This window comes from Oncorhynchus keta, chromosome 1 (genome assembly GCF_023373465.1).
Source record: "Oncorhynchus keta strain PuntledgeMale-10-30-2019 chromosome 1, Oket_V2, whole genome shotgun sequence".
Taxonomy (NCBI): Eukaryota; Metazoa; Chordata; class Actinopteri; order Salmoniformes; family Salmonidae; genus Oncorhynchus; species Oncorhynchus keta.
In genome coordinates this window covers 88,145,062-88,152,932 of record NC_068421.1, presented here as the reverse complement: position 1 = coordinate 88,152,932, position 7,871 = coordinate 88,145,062, and the positions used below count along the sequence as shown (strand labels likewise).

Below are 7,871 nucleotides of genomic sequence, written 5' to 3'. Positions count from 1 at the left end.
GAATCCCGTTTCCTGAGTCTGTTTTTTGCCTGTGTTCTGTCCTGGAGTGTTTTTTCCGCGTCCTGGAACGCACCCTGTCTGGTTGCCGGGCAATGTAGCCAGTTGGGAGTTCTGATTACCCGCACCTGTATCCCATCAGCCATCCCGCACACCTGGTCCTGATCATCATCTCTCCTCTTCATAAGCCCGGACCTGACATCCATTCCCTGTCCGGATCAGTTAGCCATGAACAGTATGTTGTGCCATAGTATCAGCCTCGCTGGATAGAATTTGTTTTGTTGGTTTTTACTTATTGCTTGCCTTGAATCTCTACTTCCGCTTTGTTCTGTCTTCAGTTACTCACCTCGGATCATTTAATCCCATTCCCACCTGGTCGTCTGGAGGATTCCGCCACTCCATTGGATCCACCTATTTACTCCCATCAACTCACCACCGCTGCCCGCCACGCCACCTGGATATATCTACCCATTCACATTCACTTGTAAATAAATACTCACCTTCTTCCTACTCTCCTTGTCCTGGTCTGCTTCTAGGTCCGATTCTTGAAAGAACGTGACAGAACGATCCACCAAGGATGAACCCAGCGGACCTGACTCCGCTTCGCTATGCCATTACCCAGCAGGGGAAGACATTGGGACAACACAAGACGGCGCTTACAGGAGATAGCGGGTTCAATCCAGAACTTATCTGCTAGCTTGACTACAAATCCAGGATCAGCCTGGTTTGCCGGCGATTCATTCACCACCTGTTTCAATCCATCTCACCTGCCCGTGCTCTGGTGCGGTTTCCTTCCGTGAACCCAAGCGTACCGATGCCGTGATAACATATGAAGGGATTTGGGAAGATGCCGTTAGTTTCTTATGCAGTGTGGGTTAGTGTTTGATCTGCAGCCCCATTCTTACGCCACTGACAAGGCTAGGATCGCCTTTGTTATTGAACTGCTGCGTGTAAGAGCTCTGGAATGGGCTTCAGCCGTTTGGGGAACGACAGGAGACCTGCATGGCTTCATACCAGGAGTTCACGGGAGAGATGAGAAAGCTTTTTGACCATCCAGTCCGAGGTAGGACGCGAGCTAAACGTTTGTTCTCTCTTCGCCAAGGAGCTCGCAGTGTGGCAGACTTTATGATCGAGTTCAGGACATTGTCTGTGGAGAGTGGTTGGAACTGAGGAGTCACTACAAGCGGCTTTTTACCAGGGGTTGTCGGAGCAACTCAGGACGAGCTGATATCCTATCCAGAGCCTAGTGACCTGGACAGCTTGGTCAGTTTATCTATTCGGGTAGATAATAGAGTCCGAGAGAGAAGGGAGGGGAGAAGCAGTGGGGCCTCATCCAATCAATCAGCAACTCGGTTACCATTCGGTTCAGGAAGTGAACCAGAACGTATTGATTGTTATTCCCCACACGGGATTAGTGGAGGGGTCTTGCCACCACGATCCTGAACCAATGCAAGTGGGGCGACACGGGCTAACTAAGGAGGAGCGCCAACGCAGACGTGAGACCAACAGCTGTCCCTACTGTGGTAGCTCGGGACATTACATCTCCGCTTGTCCACAGCACCCGTTAAACTGCCCTGCTCGCTAGTTTTGGGAGGAATTTTAGCGAGCCAGTTTCAACCTCTCAAAGATCCTGTCAGACCCCGTTTTCCTGCGACCCTTATGAATAAGGATCCGAGCTTAGAGATGAGCGCTTATCGATTCAGGTGCCGATGGCAGCTTTATTGATGCCGACTTGGTGGAACAGCTGGGGCTTCCAAGGAGCAATTGCCGGAAGCCATTGAAGCAACCACTCTGAACGGCAGTAGTCTGGCACGGATCACTATGAGGAATGAACCGGTTAAGATGTTGTTGTCGGGGAATCATTCAGAGTTTATCTCTTCTTCATTCTGTCCTCGACCCATGTTCCTCTGGTTCTTGGTTACCCCTGGCTGAAGGAACACAATCCTCGCTTGATTGGGTGAAGGGTAAGGTAACTAGTTGGAGCATTGATTGTCATGCTAACTGCCTTAGGACTGCCTGTTCTCCTGTCGTTTCCAGTCAGGTCAGTGACTCTGCTCCTCCTGATTTGTCCCTGGTTCCAGAAACATATCACGAGTTGGGTGAAGTATTCAGTAAAGCAGAAGGCTCTGTCCCCTTCCTCCCCACCGACCTTATGACTGTGCGATTAATCTGTTTCCTGGAGCTGCCTTTCCCAAGGGACGGTTATACAGTATCTCTCGACCTGAACGTGAGGCCTTGGAGACCTACATCAAGGAGTCTCTAGCTGCAGGTCTCATTCGGCCCTCGTCATCACCTCTGGGAGCAGGATTTTTTTTGTGAGCAAGAAGGATGGATCTCTTCGACCGTGTATTGATTATCGGGGTTTGAATGATATTACGGTCAAGAACAAGTATCCCCTGCCCTTGATGAGCTCGGCTTTCGATTCTTTACAGGGTAAGCTACGGTTTTTACTGAGGCTTGATTTACGTAATGCTTATCATTTGGTTCGGATCAAAGAGGGGTTGACTGGGTTCAATACTCTGATGGGACATTTCGAGTACCAGGTGATGCCGTTTGGACTGACCAACGCTCCTGCTGTGTTCCAAAGTATGGTGAATGACGTTCTGAGAGATATGATTGGTATTTTTGTGTTCGTTTACCTGGATGATATCCTCATCTTCTCGAATGAGCTTTCTAGCCACGTTCAGCATGTCAAGCAGGTCCTGCAGCGGCTGTTGGAGAACCGTCTGTTCGTGAAGGCTGAAAAGTGTGATTTTCACGCCCACACGGCGCCCTTCCTCGGGTACATCATCTCCAGGGGAGAGATCAAGATGGACCAAGAGAAAGTTCGGCGGTTCGGGATTGGGTCCAGCCCGGTACGAGATTGCAGCTCCAGAGATTCCTGGGGTTTGCAAATTTTTATCGGAGGTTTATCCGTGGATTACAGCCGGGTGGCCGCCCTTTAACTGTACTGACGCCTTGCACCAGAGAAGTTCTGTTGGTCTCCTGGAGGCAGACCGAGCATTTCTAGATTTGAAGAGCCGATTCACCAACGCCCGATTCTCTCTCAACCTGACACTTCCCGTCAGCCCGTTGTGGAGGTGGATGCGTCTGATGTGGGGGTGGGCGCCATCCTGTCCCAGCGTGAGCTCCACTGACGGTAAACCCATCCTTGCGCCTTCTACTCTTGTCGTCTTTCTCCAGCTGAAAGAAACCACGATGTGGGTAACCGGGAGCTTATCGCTGTGAAGCTTGCCTTGGAGGAGTGGCGCCACTGGTTGGAGGGAGTGGAGCAAACTGCTTGTGGTCTGGACTGACCACAAGAATCTGGCTTACGTGCAATCGGCCAAACGTCTCAACTCCCGTCAGGCCCGGTGGGCTTTGTTTTTTGGACGCTTCAATTTTTCCCTGACGTTCCGACCTGGATCGAAGAACAGGAAGGCGGACGCCCTGTCCCCGGATGTTCTCCAAGACGGAGGAGAGTGGGGCCAAGACTGAGACGATTCTTCCCCAGAACGTTGTCGTGGGAGCCGTTACATGGAGGATTGAGGAGGAGGTGATGGCGGCTCTTCGGACACGGTAATGGTCCACCCGGTCGGTTGTTCGTGCCTGAGTCGGTTCATTCTGCTGTCCTTCAGTGGTCCCACGCCAGCAAGATAGCTTGTCACCCTGGTGTTGCTCGGACTATGGCGCTACAGCGCAGACGATTTTGGTGGCCTCGCCATGGGAGAAGATACCCGGAGGTTTGTTGTCGCTTGTCCTGTTTGTGCCCAGAATAAGAGTACCAATCGGGCCAGCTCTAGGCTTCTTCACCCCTACCTATTCCCTGGCGACCTTGGTCGCATCTGGCCCTGGATTTTGTCACGGGGTTGCCCTCTTCTGTTGGTAACACGATTATTCTGACCATTGTGGATAGATTCAGCAAGTTTGCCCACTTTGTTCCTCTCTCCAAGCTGCCTTCTGCCACAGAGACGTCCGAGATCCTGGTTAGGGAGGTGTTCAGGTCCACGGGTTGCCCTGTGACATTGTTTCTGACCGTGGTCCTCAGTTTACCTCTGCTGTCTGGAAATCCTTCTGTTTGGCCATTGGAGCTACAGTCAGTCTCACATCTGGATTTCACCCCCAATCTAATGGTCAGGCGGAGAGAGCCAACCAGAAGATGGAGTCCATGCTGCGCTGTCTTGTTTCCTCTGATCCCACCTCTTGGTCCTCTCATTACCCTGGGTCGAGTATGCTCATAATACTCTCCCTTCATCTGCCACTGGGATGTCTCCCTTCCAGTGCCTGTACGGTTACCAACCTCCCTTGTTTCCTTCTCAGGAGCGGGATCTCTCGGTTCCTTCTGTCCAGACCCACATTCGTCATTGCCACCGCACCTGGCATCGGGCCAGGAATGCCCTCCATAGGTTTCTGACCGGTATCAGCTCCAGGCGAATCAAGTCGCCATATTCCAGCCCCCGCTTATACCGTCGGAGATAGGGTTTGGTTTGCTACACGGATCTTCCTCTACGGACTGAGTCAAGGAAACTGTCACCGAAGTTCATTGGTCCGTTTGTAGTGGAGAAGATCATTAATCCTGTTGTGGTCCGACTCAAGTTGCCTGCAACACTAAGAGTACATCCCACCCTTTCATGTCTCCTGCCTCAAGCCGGTTCTCCTCAGTCCTCTGTTGCCCTCCTCCTCCTCGGATGATCGGAGGTGGTCCTGTCTACACGTGTGCGCCGCATCATGGACTCCAGACGGCGGGGTCGAGGGTTCCAGTATTTAGTGGATTGGGAAGGATATGGTCCTGAGGAGAGGAGTTGGATTCCCTCGAGCGTCAGATCCTTGACGACGACCTGCTTCTGTGACTTTTACCGCCTCCACCCTGGTGCTCCGGGTAGTCCGCCCGGTGGCGTCTCGTCGGAGGGGGGTACTGTCACGAATCCCGCTTCCTGAGTTTTTTGCCTGTGTTCTGTCCTGGAGTGTTTTTTCCGGCGCCCTGGAACGCACCCTGTCTGGTTGCCGGGCAATGTAGCCAGTTGGGGAGTTCCTGATTACCCGCACCTGTATCCCATCAGCTATCTCCACACCTGGTCCTGATCATCATCTCTCCTCTTCATAAGCCCGGACCTGACATCCATTCCTGCCGGATCGTTAGCCATGAACAGTATGTTGTGCCATATTCTCAGCCTCAAGTTGGATAGAATTTGTTTTGTTGTTTTTTACGTATTGCCCTCAGGCCAAGCTAAAGTAATCCCACTACCCAAGAATATTAAAGCCCCTTTACTGGCTCAAATAGCTGACCAATCAGCCTGTTACCATCCCTTAATAAACTTCTGGAAATAATTGTGTTTGACCAGATACAAACCTCGTCCACAGGCTATTGCACACATATAAGCCTGGGATATCAACCATTCAAAGTTGGCCTTAGTGGGAGTGACCATAGAATTGTATGGGAATGACCTTACTGAATAAAGAATTTGTTATCATGTCCTTTGACAACAAAAAGTTAACACAGCCACAAAGTCATAAACTCTGCCCAGTTCCACAATTTCCCTTCTTCGAGTTTCAGTTTAAACCTAATACTAACCGTTACCACACTGCTCACCTTATGCCTAACCCTAACCAATTTTGACTTTGTGGTTTTGCTATCTAGTGGAAACCATTCCCCTAGCCTCAAGAGAGAGAAAAAACAACAAGCCCTAATTTCCATCTAGCTAATTATCAAAGGACAGAGCTAGTTAATGGCTTCACACAGATGAATAAAGACTACACACTTATAATCTTTGGTCGATTGTGGGGAGAACTATCCCAATAAGAGCTACAAACACAATCTCTTTACTGCCAAGACGTCTGACTGACTAATGCACAAGACACATGGGGGAAGTTCTTGTAGAGATGATTGGTTGGTAGATTAAGCCAATGAGTAATGCACTGGGAGATTATTTTATCATATTTGACATAGTGGGTTATGTCACATTGGACATTGGTGATTATTTCACACAGTTATGTCCCATTTATGAACCATTTATAAAGCATGACATACTGTTGTAGATGATTTGTAACACATTTATGTAGTGCTGATGAAAGCATCATGAGGCCTTAATAAACTGAATGTCATTTGAAGTGGGACCATCTCAGTCAATGTAGTTAGTTGCACTTTGATAGTTCAAACATGCTGTGCTTCATCTGCAGAGTATTGTGGTAAGCCTGAGGGTGAAGGGATGAGAATGCTGCCGATTCCTGATCGAGAACGTTATGAAAATGGGGACCAAGTGGAGTATGGATGTCTTGCAACTTGTAAGAACGGAGAGTGGGATAAGACCATCAAGGGCAAAGGTCAGTTTAAAGGGGCAATCTGCAGTTGCTACACCCATTGTTGGACTTCTAAATGAATTACATGGACCAAATGATTCTTGAAGAACATAACTTATAAATGACTCATGAGCTCAGTTCAACTGTCGCACCTCATCATAACCCAAAATATAAGATTGTTTTACTCCTTTGTTTGTAAACAAAGTAAATGTAAACAAACACTATATAGCCTCAATAGATGGTTCAAAGTATAATGTTGATATCATGGATGGTCTATCCTTGCATCTATAGCTATGTCTATGAATTTGAGAGTGGTAACATTTCATCCCTCAGCTTTTAACCAAAAAAGGGGTGGGGATGCTCTTTCTTCTTGTGTGTTTAATGTCTATGGCATTACTATAGTACTGTAAACATTGAAGTGCTTATTGCGTTTACTACATTTGACATTAACTTTATTACCCACTTGTCCTTTGGAAAAGTAAGACAGATTTTTGACTTGTGTGAAAGCTCAAGTCCAAATTGTGTTGTATGATGCAAGAAGACACTTTACAAAATGAAATACATTAGTATCATTATTATTACCATACAGAGAATGAGACAAAACTGTAGAATACCATCTGTCTAGAGCTGGGTAATATTATTGTTGTTATTGATATTGTTGCTCGATAGCAATGTAATTGATCTAACAGTGAATGTAATGTCCAACAATACCTGTCCGTTGGTAGACCTATATAGAGTATATATTCACTACAAACAGCACGCTCCAATCCGTTCCACTCGTGCATCATCTCAATTACATTCTCTGTTTGTAAAGTGGTTGCATTTCCTTATTATTTAATGTTGAGAATATGTGCTAAACTCACAGAAAGCTGGAACTCCACTCGCTTTAAAAATAATTGTTTTAAAAACAGCTTTTCCCTCAATTACATATTGAATGTTGCTCTCTCTCCTGGAGCAACATCCCCCTTGACGTTTCATGCCCGTAAGAAACCTGTTTGCAGACAAAATAATAGCTAAAACTGAGCAAATAACTCACTAAGTACACTACAGTGCATTCGGAAAGTATTCATACCCATAGAATTTTTCCACATTTTGTTACGTTACAGCCTTATTCTAAAATGGTTTAAATAAATAAATCTACACGCAATACCGCACAATGACAAAGTGATAAGAGATTTCTAGAAATTTGGGAACATTTGTTTAAAACAAAAAACATAAATACCTTACTTACATATGAGACTCAAAATCCTTTTTCCATTGATAATCCTTGAGATGTTTCTACAACTTGATTGGAGTCCACCTGTGGTAAATTACATTTATTGTACATGATTTGGAAAGGCACACACCTTTCTAAATAAGGTCCCACTGTTGACAGTGCATGTCAGAGCAAAAACCAAGACGTGTGTGTCCGTAGAGATCTGAGACAGGATTGTGTCGAGGCACAGATCTTGGGAAGGGTATCAAAACATTTCTTGAACATTGAAGCTCCCCAAGAATACAGTAACCTCCACATTATTAAGTGGGAGAAGTTTGGAAAGACCAAGACTCTTCTTAGGGCTGGCAGCCCGGCCAAACTGAGTAATCGGGGGAGAAGGGGG

At 47.2% G+C, this 7,871-nt stretch overlaps 1 pseudogene; it reads right to left on the bottom strand.

The window, feature by feature from the left end:
- LOC127931418 (coagulation factor XIII B chain-like) overlaps positions 1-7,871 on the bottom strand; it is a 57,580-nt pseudogene that overhangs the window by 16,899 nt on the left and 32,810 nt on the right.